General features: G+C 47.7%; 1 long non-coding RNA gene across 1 annotated transcript in view; it reads left to right on the top strand.

The window, feature by feature from the left end:
• Nucleotides 1-17,593, top strand: part of LOC116982758 — a 28,658-nt gene that overhangs the window by 10,120 nt on the left and 945 nt on the right. The gene's annotated exons all lie outside the window — the stretch shown is intronic.

Below are 17,593 nucleotides of genomic sequence, written 5' to 3'. Positions count from 1 at the left end.
ACTCCACACTTTGCTACACTATATTCCATCTGCCACTTCTTTACCCACTCTCCCAACCTGTCCAAGTCCTTCTGCAGGGTCCCTACTTTCTCTACACTACCTGCCCCTCCACCTATCTTCATATCATCTGCAAACTTGGCCACAAATCTCCTCGTCCAAATCATTAATATAAAACGCGAAGAGTAACGTCCCCAACACCGAGCCCTGTGGAAAGTTGGCACAACTTGCTCACACTGGCCAACAATGTCCCAGCTACACTAGTCCCACCTGCCTGCGCTTGGTCCATATCCCTCAAAACTTGTCTGATCCATGTACCCATCAAAATTGTTAAATGGTGGCTTGGGTGCTTTGGCTTCAAGTTGAAAGGCACTACTTACTGCAAGTGGCAGCTTGGGTGCTTTGGCTTGAAGTTGAAAGGCACTACTTACTGCAAATGGTGGCTTCGGTGCTTTGGCTTGAAGTTGAAAGGCCCTACTTACTGCAAATGGTGGCTTCGGTGCTTTGGCTTGAAGTTGAAAGGCACTACTTACTGCAAGTGGTGGCTTGGGTGCTTTGGCTTGAAGTTGAAAGGCACTACTTACTGCAAATGGCGGCTTGGTTGCTTTGGCTTGAAGTTGAAAGGCACTACTTACTGCAAATGGTGGCTTGGGTGCTTTGGCTTGAAGTTGAAAGGCACTACATCCTCCCTCATTAGTGCAATGATGATGTCCTTCACAAATCATGCAATGCTCTCTCCTCTTACACTGCCCTTGTCATGCCTGGAACTTCTATACCTTTTAACATTGAGTTGCTGGTCTTTCAACTATGTCTCAGTGATTGCAAAAATACTATATACCCGCATGCTGATCAGCACTAAGTTCATCTGCTTTACTGGTAAGAATCTTTACAAAAAGATGTAATTTGACCTTCTCATCCTACCATGTACAACATCATTCCCATGTCAGTTCTACCTAATGACTGACCTAGTGTTTCTACAATTGACTGAAACTTACCCTCAATCACACATGTCGTCTAAGTCCCATTTCCCCCGACCAAATTAGTTTCAAACCTTCTCAACAATAAATAGGGGTAAAACTGCCAGCAAGAATATTGGACCTTGCCCCATTCAGGTGCAAACTGACCTGCTTGTATAGGCTGCACCCACTCCAGAAATGTCTATGCCCCAACATCCAAAGCCCTCCCTCCTACACCATCCCTTTGGCCACACATTCATCTGGCCTATCTATGTATTCCTATATTCAGGAGCATGTGACACCAGAAACAATGCAGAGATTACAATCTTGAATGTCCTGCTCATGATTCTGCTATGTAATGCATGGAAGGATACAAATCTAATGCAGGCAAATGGATTAATATATATGGGCAAAGATGTATGGACATGGTGGGCCAAAGAGCCTGATTAGTGTCATACAGCACGGTAACAGTCCCTTCAGGCAAGTCTGAAGAAGGGTCTCGACCCGAAACATTACCCATTCCTTCTCTCCAGAGATTCTGCCTGTCCCGCTGAGTTACTCCAGCTTTTTGTGTCTACCTTCAGCCCAATAAAGTAACAAGTAAAATGCATGAAGGGCTGCCAGTCGATGTAGTGTATCTAGACCTTCAGAAAGGCTTTGATAAGGTCCCGCACGGGAGATTGGTGACTAAAATTAGAGCACATGGTATTGGGGGGTAGTGTGTTGACATGGATAGAAATTGGTTGTCAGACCGGAAGCAAAGAGTAGGAGTGAACGGGTCCTTTTCAGAATGGCAGGCAGTGGCGAGTGGAGTGCCGCAAGGCTCGGTGTTGGGGCCGCAACTGTTTACCATATATTAATGAGTTGGAAGAGGGAATTATGAGCAACACTAGCGAGTTTGCGGATGACACAAAGCTGGGTGGCAGTGTGAACTGTGAAGAGGATGTTAGGAGGTTGCAGGGTGACCTGAACAGGTTGAGTGAGTGGGCAGATGCATGGCAAATGCAGTATAATATAGATAAATGTGAGGTTATCCACTTTGGCGGCAAAAATAAGGGGGCAGATTATTATCTCAATGAGGTTAGGTTTGGCAAGGGGGAGGTGCAGCGAGACCTGGGCGTCCTTGTACACCAGTCACTGAAAGTTGGCGTGCAGATACAGCAGGCAGTGAAGAAAGCTAATGGAATGTTGCCCTTCATAACAAGAGGATTTCATTATAGGAGTAAAGAGGTTCTTCTGCAGTTGTATAGGGCTCTGATGAGACCACATCTGGATTATTGTGTCCAGTTTTGGTCTCCGAATTTGAGGAAGGACATCTTTGTGATTGAGGCAGTGCAGCGTAGGTTCACGAGATTGATCCCTGGGATGGCGGGACTGTCATATGAGAAAAGATTGGAAAGACTAGGCTTGTATTCACTGGAGTTTAGAAGGATGAGGGGGTGTCTTATAGAAACATATAAAATTATAAAAGGACTGGACAACCTAGATGCAGGAAAAATGTTCCCAATGTTGGACGAGTCCAGAACCAGGGGCCACAGTCTTAAAATAAAGGGGAAGCCGTTTATGACTGAGGTGAGAAAAAACTTTCTACCTTCTCTCTCTCCCAGAGTGTTGTGAATTTGTGGAATTCCCTGCCACAGAGGGCAGTGGAGGCCAAGTCATTGGATGGATTTAAGAGAGAGTTAGATAGAGCTCTAGGGGCTAGTGGAATCAAGGGATATGGGGAGAAGGCAGGAGAAGATTGAGATGAAAAAAACATTTTTTACACAGAGAGTGGTGAATCTGTGGAATTCTCTGCCACAGAATGTAGTTGAGGCCAGTTCATTGGCTATATTTAAGAGGGAGTTAGATGTGGCCCTTGTGGCTAGGGATCAGGGGGTATGGAGAGAAAGCAGGTACAGAATACTGAGTTGGATGATCAGCCATGATCATATTGAATGGCGGTGCAGGCTCGAAGGGCCGAATGGCCTACTACTCCACCTATTTTCTATGTTTCTATCCCTTTAAACCTTTTCTATCCATGTACCTGTCCAAATGTCTTTTAAATATTGTTATAGTACTTGCCCTAACTACCCCCTCTGGCAACACATTCCATGTTCTCACTACCCACTGAATGAAAAGTTGTCCATCAGGCTCCTATTAAATCTTTCCCCTCTCACCTTAAACCAAATAACTCTGGTTCTTGATTCCTTTACCCCGGGTAAAGACTCAGTGCATTCACAATATCCCCTCATGATATATTTATCTCTATAAGATCACACCTCAGCCTCCTGCACTGCAAGGAATAGCACCTTTTCTGTGCACCACCACTCTGTGTAACTGACAATTTCATGCTGTAGCCATTGATCCCTTATTTACATGTCATTAGTAGTGACGCATATTACAACCACTGACTGGTTATCCTCGCTGATGAGAATGTACTGCAACCGTTTTGAGATATTCATGTTCCTGTCACCAGGAGGACAACACAGAATTCAAGGGCCTTGTTCACCCAACTGCTCCCTTTAAAATTGAGCCCCTATTTCCTGCAGCTGTGCTGATCTTTGTCCTCGCTCATTGTGCAGCTGAGCTAGTCTCAGTGCCACAAACATGCCCGTTTCTTCCCATCCCAAAGAGGCTTCCCCCAAACGTATCCAATATGGTCTACCTGTTTAACAGAGGGACGGTCTCCTGCAGCACCCGCCTGTGCCCACTGATCCCTGGTGGGCACCCACTGCATTTCTACCCATTGTTTACAAGGCGACCAGCTCACTCTACATGCCATCCACAATGTCCTCAGCACCATGGATGATCCTCAGTGAGACCATCTTTAGCTCCAAATTGAGGATGATCAGCCATGATCACATTGAATGGCGGTGCTGGCTCGAAGTGCCGAATGCCCTACTCCTGCACATATTGTCTATTGTCAGATGCACAGTACATTAGTCAGGAGCTGAAGCAGGACACACAAATCACAAATCTTATTTATTTTTTTGAAGACGTGACCAAAAAGATCGATGAGGGCAGAGCTGTAGACGTTGTGTACATGGATTTCAGTTAGGCATTCGATAAGATCTTGATCAATTGGCCAGGTGGGCAGAGGAATGGTTGATGGAATTTAATAAAGAGAAATGAGAGATATTGCATTTTGGGATGTCGAACAAGGGCAGGACCTACACAGTAAATGGTAGATCTCTGGGTAGTGTTGTCGAGCAGAGGGGTCTAGGAGTGCAGGTGCAGGTTACTTGAAGGTTGAGTCACAGGCAGATAAGGTGGTCAAATAGGCTTTTGGCACATTGGCCTTCATCAGAGTATTGAGTATAGAAGTTAGGAGGTCATGTTGCAGTTGTATAAGACGTTGCTGAGATGGAAAAGATTGAATAGGAATCTGAGGGGTAACTTTTTCACACAAATGGTGGTAAATGCAGGGAAGAAGCTGCCAGAGGAGGTAATTGAGGCAGGGACTATCCCAACATTTAAGAAAGATTTAGACAGGTACATCGATAGGACAGGTTTGGAGGGATATGGGCCAAATGCTGGCAGTAGGGACCAGTGTAGCTGGGACATGTTGGCCGGTGTGGGCAAGTTGGGCCGAAGGGCCTGTTTACACGCAGTATCACTCTATGACCCTCGTGTGAACGGGTCATCAGGTCATAAATGATAGGAGCAGAATCAGACCATTCGGCCCATCAAGTCTACTCAGGCATTCAATCATGGCTGATCTATCTCTCCCAACCCCATTCTGCTGCATTTGACACCCATACTAATCAAGAATCTATCTAACTGTCATAAAAATATCCATTGACTTGGCCTCTACAGCCTTCTGTGGCAAAGAATTCCACAGATTCACCATCCTCTGACTAAAGAAATTCCTCCTCATCTCCTTCCTAAAGGAACATCCTTTTATTCTGAGGCTATGACCTCTAGTCCTAGAATCTAAATGTACATCCTTTTATTCTGGGGCTACGGCCTCTGGTCCTAGATTCTCCCACCTGTGGAAACATCCTCTCCATATCCACTCTGTCCAAGCCTTTCACTATTCTGTATGTCCTCATTCTTCTAACCTCCAGCGAGTACAGGTCCAGTGCCGTCAAACGCTCATCATAGGTTAACCTACCCATCCCTGGGATCATTCTTGTAAACCTGCTCTGGACCCTCTCCAGAGCTAGCACATCCTCAGATGTGGTGCCCAGAACTGCTGACAATACTCCAAATGTGGCCTGACTAGTGCTTTATAGAGCCTCGGCAGTACATCCCTGTTTTTGTATTCTAATGCGTTTGCCTTCCTTACTACTAATTCCACTTGCAAATTAACGTTTTGGGAATCCTGCACCAGCACTCCCAAGTCCCTTTATACCTCCGATTTCTGGATTCTCTCCCCTTTTAGAAAATAGACTACGCCTTTATTCCTACTACTAAAATGCACGACTCCACACTTTGCTACACTATATTCCATCTGCCACTTCTTTACCCACTCTCCCAACCTGTCCAAGTCCTTCTGCAGGGTCCCTGCTTTCTCTACACTACCTGCCCCTCCACCTATCTTCATATCATCTGCAAACTTGGCCACAAATCTCCTCGTCCAAATCATTAATATAAAACGCGAAGAGTAACGTCCCCAACACCAAGCCCTGTGGAAAGTTGGCACAACTTGCTCACACTGGCCAACAATGTCCCAGCTACACTAGTCCCACCTGCCTGCGCTTGGTCCATATCCCTCAAAACTTGTCTGATCCATGTACCCATCAAAATTGTTAAATGGTGGCTTCGGTGCTTTGGCTTGAAGTTGAAAGGCACTACTTACTGCAAGTGGCGGCTTGGGTGCTTTGGCTTGAAGTTGAAAGGCACTACTTACTGCAAATGGTGGCTTCGGTGCTTTGGCTTGAAGTTGAAAGGCCCTACTTACTGCAAATGGTGGCTTCGGTGCTTTGGCTTGAAGTTGAAAGGCACTACTTATTGCAAGTGGTGGCTTGGGTGCTTTGGCTTGAAGTTGAAAGGCACCACTTACTGCAAATGGCGACTTGGGTGCTTTGGCTTGAAGTTGAAAGGCACTACTTACTGCAAATTGCGGCTTGGTTCCTTTGGCTTGAAGTTGAAAGGCACTACTTACTGCAAATGGCGGCTTGGTTGCTTTGGCTTGAAGTTGAAAGGCACTACTTACTGCAAATGGTGGATTGGGTGCTTTGGCTTGAAGTTGAAAGGCACTACTTACTGCAAATGGTACTTGAGAGCTTTGGCTTGAAGTTGAAAGGCACTACTTACTGCAAATGGTGGATTGGGTGCTTTGGCTTGAAGTTGAAAGGCACTCCTTCAAATGGCGGTTGGGTGCTTTTGCTTGAATTTATAAGGCACTTCTGCAAATGATGGTTTGGGTGCTTTGGCTTGAAGTTGAAAGGCACTCCTGCAAATGGTGGTTTGGGTGCTTTGGCTTGAAGTTAAAAGGCACTCCTGCAAATGGTGGTTTGGGTGCTTTGGCTTGAAGTTGAAAGGCATTGAAAATGGCGGCTTGGGTGTTTTGGCTTGAAGTTGCAAGGCACTACTTACTGCAAATGGCGGCTTGGGTGCTTTGGCTTGAAGTTGAAAGGCACTACTTACTGCAAATGGCGGCTTGGTTGCTTTGGCTTGAAGTTGAAAGGCACTACTTACTGCAAATGGCGGCTTGGTTGCTTTGGCTTGGTTGAAAGGCACTACTTACTGCAAATGGCGGCTTGAGAGCTTTGGCTTGAAGTTGAAAGGCACTACTTAATGCAAATGGTGGTTTGGGTGCTTTGGCTTGAAGTTAAAAGGCACTCCTGCAAATGGTGGTTTGGGTGCTTTGGCTTGAAGTTAAAAGGCACTTCTGCAAATGGTGGTTTGGGTGCTTTGGGTAACTTCCTGTTTGCACTGTATATTGATTTTAGATAAAACGCTACCACTTACGGCTGTGATTTTTGGCCATCTTAGTCCCCCTCCCCTCAGCAGGCGCAGAGGATTCTTCCCATCAATGAAAAATAAAAGTGTTATTAGTGTTTAAAAAATGTTGAGAATCTCTCTCCTGTCAATCACGCCATGAAGGCCATACCTTTTCCGGTCGGAGGGGGAGGGGTTATAAAACCCAGAAGTGTGGGTGTGGCTTAGTCTCTGCATGATGGGGGAGGGAGAGGTCACGACTCTGTCTGAGCTGTGAATTAACTGAACACACTGAATGTCTACTGAACTGTGAGTTTGGTGTATTGTGTGGTTTTATGGTGGTTTCACCCTGCTTGAAATGGTATGAAACTGCATTTGAATGTGGTGGCCTTGCACCGTGCATGAAATGGTATGAAACCACATTTGAATGTGGTGGCGTAGTACCCTGCATGAAATGGTGTGAAGCTGCATTTGAATTTGGTGGCCTTGCACCCTGCTAGAAATGGTATGAAACTGCACTTGAATTTGGTGGCCTTGGATCCAGCTTGAAGTGGTATAAAACTGTACTTGAATTGTTTGGCCTTGCACCCTGCTTGAAGTGGTATGAAACTGCACTTGAATTCGGTGGCCTTGCACCCTGCCTGAAATGGTAGGAAAATGGATTTGAATTTGGTGGCCTTGCACCCTGCTAGAAATGTAATTTCAAGGAATAGCCATGAGTCAACTGCCAGCCCACTAGCCGTGAGTGAGCTGCCAGCACATCAGGCTTCAGGGACTGAGCTGCCACCCCAAGAACCTATACCAGTGCTCCAGAAAGCCCCCGCCACTGGCCATCAATGTTAGAATTGGAGGAGAGATGGAATATTGCGTCGGGGGACCAGCCCACCCGTGTGAACATGGGACCCACCGGGTCCCACTTAGTCTAGTATTATTATAAAACTCTTGGATGTTTACGTATTTGTCTGTTTGCTTGTGTGTTTGTGTCTTTTTCTGTGATTCACTTCTCCTCGAAAACCCAGCACACTAACGGTGAAAATACATATTCCGGTAGAGATTTACCTCATGATCTCAAAAATCGCCTCCTGAAAATTTGATTAATTATTTCCCGACTTATTTCTTCAAATTGTTCACAAATCTGATATCTTTTATAAATCTAACGAGCAAGATGACGTCATAATGCCTCTGCTCCTCGCGGCCAGCTGCGCAGAGTTTTCAGAGCGCAGCCTGCTAGGCACTGATTTTGCATGAGCTGCTAGTTATGTTAACCCCCCCCCGGTTGTACAAAAGATGTAGAAAGAATGAACAAGTGGGCTCTGTTCTGCAAATCCCAAGGGCTTCCAAAGATCGACGCATGCTAGCGCCTCGGCTCGGCTTTCCCGAGAACTCCCGAGAGCTGCCGAGAGCTTGGGTCGACGCACGACACACGCTAGCGCCCCGTCTCAGGTTTCCCGAGAGCATCCGAGCGCTTCCGAGGTCGACGGGCGACGCATGCTAGCGCCTCGGCTCGGTTTTCCCGATAACTCCCGAGAGCTGCCGAAAGCTGTGTTCTAGAGTCGGGCCCTGTTCTAGAGCTCTCTCTCTCTCTCTCTCTCTCTCTCTCTCTCTCTCTCTCTCTCTCTCTCTCTCTCTCTCTCTCTCTCTCTCTCTCTCCCCGGGCTCTCTCCGCTTTTCGCAGCCCGCTCGCTAGCCCGGCTCCCCTCTTCCTCTCCCTCTCCCCCCCTCCTCCCCTCTCCCCTCCCATTTCCTCTCTCCCCCCCTCCTCTCTACCCCCTCCTCTACCCCCCTCTCTCCCGCTCTTTATCCCTCCCTCTCTCCCCCTCCTCTCTCTCCCTCCCCACTCTGCCCACCCCCTCCCTCACTACACCCCCTCCATCCCTCCTCCACCTCCACTACCCCTCTGCCCTCCATCCCCTTCCTTTCTCCCCCCCACACCCCCCCTCCTCTACCCCCTCTCTTCCCCATTCCTCTCTCCCCCATTCCTCTCTCCTCCCTCCTCTCTCCCCTGATAAAAGTAAATACATTTATAAAAGACAGAGAAGTTAGATAGTCAGAATCTTTTTCCACAGGTTGGATATTTCAAAGACTAGACGACAGAGGTTTAAGGTTAGAGGGGCAAAGCATAAAGGAGATGTGTGGGACGTTTATTACTCAGATGGTGTGTGTGCCTGGAAAGTGCTACAAGGGCTGCTAGTGGAAGCAGCAATGATGGTAGCATTTAGAGGCTTTTAGATAGGCACATGCAGGGAATGGAGGGATATGGATTATGTACAGGCAGCTGTGATTTGTTTATCTTGCCGTCATGTACGGCATAAACAGTGGGCTGAAGGTCCTGTTCCTGTACTGTAGTGTTGTATTTTCTATGTGCAGCAGAGTCAGCTGTAATGCTACAGATGTGCCACATGTGTGTTTTCCCCTTTGAGAGACCACACCCATGGAATAACCAGCATGGTATATCTGTTTGAGACAAGGATGGCCACGAGGGAGGGAGTCCTGCACAACCTGGTTTATGGGGGGAGCTGAGAAATAAGGAGGAGATGATCATCTCATTGAAGCCATTCTGTAGGCCTCCAAATAGGCAACAGGAATTAGAGGAAATATGGCAGGAGATTGTGGAGAGTTGTATAAACAGCAGACTGGTCGTAATAGGATATTTTAACTTTCTTTATACAGACTAGGACTACCAAAGTGTTAAGGGCATCGATGGGTGGAAATGATAAGTGTGTTCAGGAACTGCATTCACAGGGCTGCCAACATTGGGTGAGTGTTGGGAGTGAGAAATTGCAAGAGACCAAGCCCGAGGGAGCGTAGCAACCGGAGGAGGGTGTGGGAGGAGGGTGTCCCCCCTCCCATTGGTAGGGAGCTTTTGCATTTTTCAGCTTGAAATTGTGCAATGTGGTGCATACTGTGGCGAGACTTTTAACTCACACTTGAATGCAATATATATGCTTTAAATTGGATTAGCTGTGAATAAGGTTAGACTAAAATACATTCCTAATTACATTTCGCAGTAGAGTCCAGGCTCTGATCAACACGTGCAGCACATGAATGATCGTAGTATATTCATGTATGAAAATCAGATTATAATCAAACACTTGGCCCATGTTGTCAATTCCTGAGGATTGGCGGGTAGCAAACGTAACCCCACTTTTTAAGAAGGGAGGGAGAGAGAAAACGGGGAATTACAGACCAGTTAGTCTAACATCGGTAGTGGGGAAACTGCTAGAGTCAGTTATTAAAGATGGGATAGCAGCACATTTGGAAAGTGGTGAAATCATTGGACAAAGTCAGCATGGATTTACAAAAGGTAAATCATGTCTGACGAATCTTATAGAATTCTTCGAGGATGTAACTAGTAGCGTGGATAGGGGAGAACCAGTGGATGTGGTGTATCTGGACTTCCAGAAGGCTTTCGACAAGGTCCCACATAAGAGATTAGTATACAAACTTAAAGCACACGGCATTGGGGGTTCAGTATTGATGTGGATAGAGAACTGGCTGGCAAACAGGAAGCAAAGAGTAGGAGTAAACGGGTCCTTTTCACAATGGCAGGCAGTGACTAGTGGGGTACCGCAAGGCTCAGTGCTGGGACCCCAGCTATTTACAATATATATTAATGATCTGGATGAGGGAATTGAAGGCAATATCTCCAAGTTTGCGGATGACACTAAGCTGGGGGCAGTGTTAGCTGTGAGGAGGATGCTAGGAGACTGCAAGGTGACTTGGATAGGCTGGGTGAGTGGGCAAATGTTTGGCTGATGCAGTATAATGTGGATAAATGTGAGGTTATCCATTTTGGTGGCAAAAACAGGAAAGCAGACTATTATCTAAATGGTGGCCGACTAGGAAAAGGGGAGATGCAGCGAGACCTGGGTGTCATGGTACACCAGTCATTGAAAGTGGGCATGCAGGTGCAGCAGGCAGTGAAGAAAGCGAATGGTATGTTAGCTTTCATAGCAAAGGATTTGAGTATAGGAGCAGGGAGGTTCTACTGCAGTTGTACAGGGCCTTGGTGAGACCACACCTGGAGTATTGCGTACAGTTTTGGTCTCCAAATCTGAGGAAGGACATTATTGCCATAGAGGGAGTGCAGAGAAGGTTCACCAGACTGATTCCTGGGATGTCAGGACTGTCTTATGAAGAAAAGACTGGATAGACTTGGTTTACACTCTCTAGAATTTAGGAGATTGAGAGGGGATCTTATAGAAACTTACAAAATTCTTAAGGGGTTGGACAGGCTAGATGCAGGAAGATTGCTCCCGATGTTGGGGAAGTCCAGGACAAGGGGTCACAGCTTAAGGATAAGGGGGAAATCCTTTAAAACCGAGATGAGAATAACTTTTTTCACACAGAGAGTGGTGAATCTCTGGAACTCCCTGCCACAGAGGGTAGTCGAGGCCAGTTCATTGGCTATATTTAAGAGGGAGTTAGATGTGGCCCTTGTGGCTAAGGGGATCAGAGGGTATGGAGAGAAGGCAGGTACGGGATACTGAGTTGGATGATCAGCCATGATCATATTGAATGGCGGTGCAGGCTCGAAGGGCCGAATGGCCTACTCCTGCACCTAATTTCTATGTTTCTATGTTTCTATGTTAACCAACCTGGGTCTCACTGCACACCTGGTACTCCTCCTGACCCTGACTCCAGTTGCATACCTTCTCTCATTCCTGACCCTGAGTCCAGCCTTACACCTGCCCCCCCCCCCCCCCCCCATTCTACCCTGATCATATCTGCTTACCTGCTTAGGTTCCCAGTGCTGAACACTCCCATTGTCCCAGCATTGACTGCACACCTAGTACTATTCCAGATCTTGACTCTGGATGCACACTTGGCCTTGCTCCTAGCCCCTCTGCACTGGCAATATATCTGGTCCACACATAAAGCCCCATATCTGACCCCCCCTGGACTTAACCTATTACGTTCAAGTCCACAAGTGCTTATCTTTTATGGGGCACTTCACAGACCAAATTGGCTTTCTTGTTATCTAACTTGCTAGTTACTTTGTCAAAGAAGTCATCAATTGGTTGAACACAATTTCTCATCCATAAAATTATACTCACTCAGCTGTATAAGTATTCTGTTACCATTTCTTTCATTTTCCTAACAAACTGTCCTGAAGTCATTTTCACCCCCAATATTGTCATTATTTTGCTGTCTTCCTCTCAGCTGGGACTTTTCCGAAATGCAAAGTCCAATAACTATATATTTAAGCAATAATATTCTATTTAATGTGATCTTGAGAGTACATAATATTTTCTGTGGTATTCATAACACAATGATAAAAAAGATCTTTGTTTCGATTGCACCTATCAACATGCATACATTATTATATTACAGTTAATATGTACCAAAGGCAAATTTTTGTTCCAATGCTCCCCTTTCCAATTACTTTTACATTGAAGTGATTTAAATCCAAGTGAAGTTTAAATAAAACCTCCGGAACGGATGATGTTCATTACGTGGTTGGTTAGAGTCAGTATCAGCACAATTACTATATTAAACTTTGAATCTTCAGATGTCCTGTTTCAAGCTAAAACTAAAGACAAATAATAACCTCCTCACACATTCCCCTGCTGGTATATCTGTCACTCCTTTAAAATATGCCCCTTCATTGAACAAGCTCTTAAACATCGCATCTGAATCAGTTTCCATCTGATTACACTCCTTGAGGATGTTCATCTACGCGTTGAATTAATAAAACAATGAGATTGGGGACATTTCTATTCAACCTGTCAAAGGAATTTGGGGGGGGGGGGGGGGGTGTTTAGAAATAGTCAGTGAGGTAAACAAACATAATAGTTGAGTGGCAAATGACAATAGTGCTACCTTCCAAATATTTAACTGAAGGAAATAATGGGTTATCGGGGCTGTATGTTGTGACAGACAGCCTGACACCTTGCATGTCATTTTAATATTAACTTATCCCATCCCCCTGGATATTCTGGAATAATAAATTAAGGTTTTGTCAACTAATTACAAATCAGGCTAATTACAAATTAATAACATTAGCCAACTCCGAAACATGAAGCGCTGAGCATTGGGAGGTGGCGGATATGGCGGAGGATTATTTGTTGTATTTTCCGGCTGGTGGGGTGAAAGGTGAGGACTAGGAGGACTCTGCCCTTGTTGCGAGTGTGGGGATGGGGAGAGAGAGCAGTGTTGCGGGGTATGGATGAGACCCTGGTGCGAACCTCATCTATGGTGCGGAGGGGAATCCCCGTTCCCTGAAGAGCGAGGACATTGCAAATACAACAAATAATCCTCCACCATTTCCGCCACCTCCAACGTGGCCCCACCACTCGCCACATCTTCCCATCTCCCCCCCATGTCTGCCTTCCCCAAAGACCGCTCCCTCCGCAACTCCCTTGTCAATTCTTCCCTTCCCTTCCGTACCACCCCCTCCCCGGGCACTTTCCGTTGCAACCGCAAGAAATGTAACACCTGTCCCTTCACCTCCCCCCTCGATTCCATTCAAGGACCCAAGCAGTCGTTCCAGGTGCGACAAAGGTTCACCTGTATCTCCTCCAACCTCATCTACTGCATCCGCTGCTCTAGATGTCAGCTGATTTACATCGGTGAGACTAGGCGGAGGTTGGGCGATCGTTTCGCCGAACACCTCCGCTCAGTCCGCTATAACCTACCTGAACTCCCGGTGGCTCAGCACTTCAACTCCCCCTCCCATTCCCAATCCGACCTCTCTGTCCTGGGTCTCCTCCATTGCCAGTGAGCAACACCGGAAACTGGAGGAACAGCACCTCATATTCCGCCTGGGTTGCTTGCGCCCGGTGGCATTGAACATTGAATTCTCCCAATTTTGCTATCCTTGCTGTCTCCTCCCCTTCCTTAACCCTCGAGCTGTCTCCTCCCATCCCCCCGCCCTCGGGCTCCTCCTCCTCCCTTTTTCCTTCCTTCTCCCCCCCACCCCCCATCAGTCTGAAGAAGGGTTTCGGCCCGAAACGTCGCCTATTTCCTTCGCTCCATAGATGCTGCTGCACGCGCTGAGTTTCTCCAGCATTTTTGTGTACCCTCTTTCCTGTTTCCCTTGATTTCATTAGCCCCAAGAACTAAATGTAACTCTCTCTTGAAAACATCCAGTAAATTGGCCTGCACTGCCTTCTGTGGCAGAGAATTCCACAGATTCATAACTCTCTACGTGAAGAAAGTTTGTCCTCATCTCAGTCCTAACTGGCCTACCCTTTATTCTTAAACTGTGACCCCTGGTTCTGAACGCCCCCAACATCGGGAACATTTTTCTTGCAGTTACAGTAAGTGAAAATGTAGCAGACAAGCAGGATGCTTTATCCAACCACTTCCATTTGAAGTCCACTATCTTCCACCGTTTCTACCCAGTGCTTGGTACTTCCAGTAGCCACTGGCTGTCCTCCAGGATGCACCGAGCCGCAGCCTGATGCATGCCGATCACCTGGGCGAATTTGGCACTCACGGCAGCGGAGCAACGCTTCGAGACGCCTCCGACAGCCTGGGACTCTTGCACTGAGACCGCTCCATTGCCGGAGCTGCAGTGAGCGACTCGCCAGCCCGGCAAACACTCACCAGCCCCGCTCCCCATCCGCATCTGTCCCCGCCGCTGCTTCTGCTTCTGCTTCCAACACCCGTGGCCCATGCAGTTGATATGAGTTTTGAAATATTCGTTGATCACAGAATTTCTCACGACAGAGCGTGAGAAATTTGTGATCAGCGTGAGAATTTGGCGAAATGCGTGATTCTCACGCTCAATGCATGAGAGTTGGCAGCCCTGCCTCTCTCTCCCTCCCCTCTCTCTCCCACCTCTCTCCCATCTCTCTCGCCCCTTTATTCCGCTCTCTCTCCTCTCATCCCCCCCTCACCTCCTCTCTCTCTCCCCTCCTCTCTCTCTCCCCCTCCTCTCTCTCTCCCCTGTCTCCCCCCCTCTCTCTCCCCTTCCCCTCTTCTCTCCCCTCTCTCTCTATCTCCTGTCTTCGTCTCTCTCCCTCCCTCCTCTCTCGCCGTCCCTCCTCTCTCTCCCCCTCGCTCCTCTCTCCCCCTTCACCCTCTCTCCTCTCTCTCCCCTTTCTTTCCCCTAACTCTCGCTCCCCTCTCTTTCCCCTAACTCTCTCTCCCCCCTCTTTCTTCTCTCTCACTCTCTCTCCTCCCCCCTCTCGCTCTCTCCACACACTTTCTCCCCTCTCTCACCTTTCTCTCTCACCTCTCTATGTCCCCTCTCTCTCTCTCTCCCCCCTCTCTCTCCCCCTCTCTCTCCTTCCCACCTCACTCTCCCCCTTGCTCTCTACCCTCTCTCCCCTCTCTCTCTTTCTCCTCTCTCTATCTCCTCTTTCTCTTTGCCTCCTCATCTCTCTCTCTCCCGTTTCTCTCTTCCCCCCCCTCTCTACCTCTCTCCCTCTTCCCCCTCTCTCTTTACCGCCCCTCTCTCTCCCCCTCCCTCTCCCCTTCTCTCCTACCCTCTCTCCTCTAACCCCCTCTCCCTTCCCCCTCTCTCCCACCACACTCTCCCCTCTCTCCCCCTCCCCTCTCTCCTCTCTCCCCCCCACCTCTCTCTCCCCCTCTCTATCTCTCTCTCTCCCTCTTCCTCCTCTCTCTCCCCATCTTTTTCCCCCTCTACCTCCCCCCCCCATGTCTCTCTGTCTCCTTCCCCTCTCTCTCTCCCTCCCTTTGCGAGTCTTTGTCGCTTCCGCACAGAGACTATAACGGCAGCGGCGCAACGATTCCGACACCTCCGACGGCCTGGGACTCTTGCACTGAAGCTGCTCCATAGCCGGAGCTGCAACGAGAGACTCGCCAGCCCAGTAAACACTTGCCAGCCTGGCAAACACTTGCCAGCCCGGCAAACACTCGCCAACCCGGCAAACACTAGCCAGCCTCGCTCCCGGCATCTGTTCCCGCCGCTGCTTCAGCCCCGGCTATCCAACACCCGCGGCCCATGCAGTTTTTTATATGAGTTTTGAAATTTTCGTTGATCACATAATTTCTCACAACAGTTTTGGTCACCCTGTTGTAGAGATGGAAAGCTGGAAAGTGCAAAAAAGATTTAAGAGGATGTTGCCAGGACTGAGCTATAGGGAGAGGCTGAGCAGTCTAGGACTTTATTCCTTGGAGCACAGGGGGATGAGGGGTAATCATAGGGAGGTGTTTAAGATCATGAGGGGAAAGATTTAATAGAAACATCTGGGGCAACTATTTCACACAGAAGCTGGTGGGTGTATGGAACAAGCTGCCTGAAGAGGTAGTTGAGGCAGGTACTGTTACAACATTAAAGACATTTAGACAGGTACATGGATAGGAAAGGTTTAGAAGGATATGGGCCAAATGCACACAGGGAGGCCAGTTTAGATGGGACATCTTGGTTAGCATGGCCAAGTTGGGCCGAAGGGCCTGTTTCCATGCTGTATGACACTCTGACTTTCTCGTGAATTGTCCACCACAGATGTCCATAGTTCCCATGTTTCTCCTTACACTTCATCTTAAATAGAGGCACAACATTAGCTACCCTCCAGTCTCCGCACCTCACCCCTGTCTAGTGATGATTCATTCGAATGTCTCAGCCAGAGCCCATACAATTTCTTCACTAGCCTCCTACAGGGTCCTCAAATATACCTGATATCCACAAATACTGTCCTAGGTATGCTGGGCCTGTTTACCCTGGAGTGCAGGAGGCTGAGGGGTGACATAGAAACGGTAAAAATCCAGTCTTTTTGACCAGGATAGGGGATTCTAAAACTAGAGGGCACAGGTCCAAGGTGAGAGGGGAAAGATTGGAAAAGGGATCCGAGGGCCATTATTTCCACACAGGATGGTGCGTTTATGGATCGTGCTGCTAGGAGGAAAAGTGGGGGCTGGTACAATTACATCCTTTCAAAGATACTGGGACAGGTACATGGATAGGAAAGATTTGGAGGGATATCAGCAAGGAACAGGCAAGAGGGACTCGCTTGGTTGGGCAACATGGTGGAATTCATCCAAATGGCCTGTTTCTGTGTCATACAGCTCTATGAATCTATGACTTCAAATGGCCAATGCATTGAGTCAGGGGCTGAAGCGGATCATCCCTCCTGCACACATGGCCAACAGGAAACTGGAAATTTCCAATTCCCCACATTGGGCACCTTGGACTAAGCCCTTTGTCACTCACTTTAATTTAGAGTGCTGATTACACTAACCACCTTCTTCCTCTCAATTCTACCTGTTACAATTTACCACCTCTACCTTTGCTCTTACATCAGTGAATGATGGTAGGAAGCAGAGACAGAATTATCCACATTTGTTACTTACCATGTCACTGCCACCACTGCCAGGCATCACTGTCTGATTTGTGACATCCCCTCCAGCTCTGCTGCTGGACTCCGGGAGCTGGGTGAGATCTATTTATGCATCCGTCTCTCCAGATCCCCTCTTCCAGGTCCACCTCACTCACCACTGCTGCCGACTTAGTTCCTTTGGCCTGTAGGATTCAACCAATCACTGTTTTGAATGAACTCAGTGACTGAGTCTCCAGAGAACTCTGGGGTCGAGAACTCTGAAGATACACCAACCTCCAGGTGAAGAGGTTTCTCCTCATCTAGGTCATTTATAGCCCACCCTTACCCTGAGATTGTGCCCCTGGCCCTGGAAACCACAGCCAGGAGAAACCTCCTCCCTGTGTCCAGTCTATCAAGGTAGAATTTCACAAGTTTCTACAAGATCGCTCAGTCTTTTGAACACCAAGAATAGAGGGCAGCTTTACTCTATTTCTCCTCGTGTGACAAACCCTTGTAAACCTGAAACATGGACTGTTTTTCGCT

The sequence above is a fragment of the Amblyraja radiata genome, chromosome 1, assembly GCF_010909765.2.
Source record: "Amblyraja radiata isolate CabotCenter1 chromosome 1, sAmbRad1.1.pri, whole genome shotgun sequence".
Lineage (NCBI taxonomy): Eukaryota > Metazoa > Chordata > Chondrichthyes > Rajiformes > Rajidae > Amblyraja > Amblyraja radiata.
Note: the sequence above shows the minus strand (reverse complement) of the source record. Positions and strands in the feature narration are given on the sequence as shown.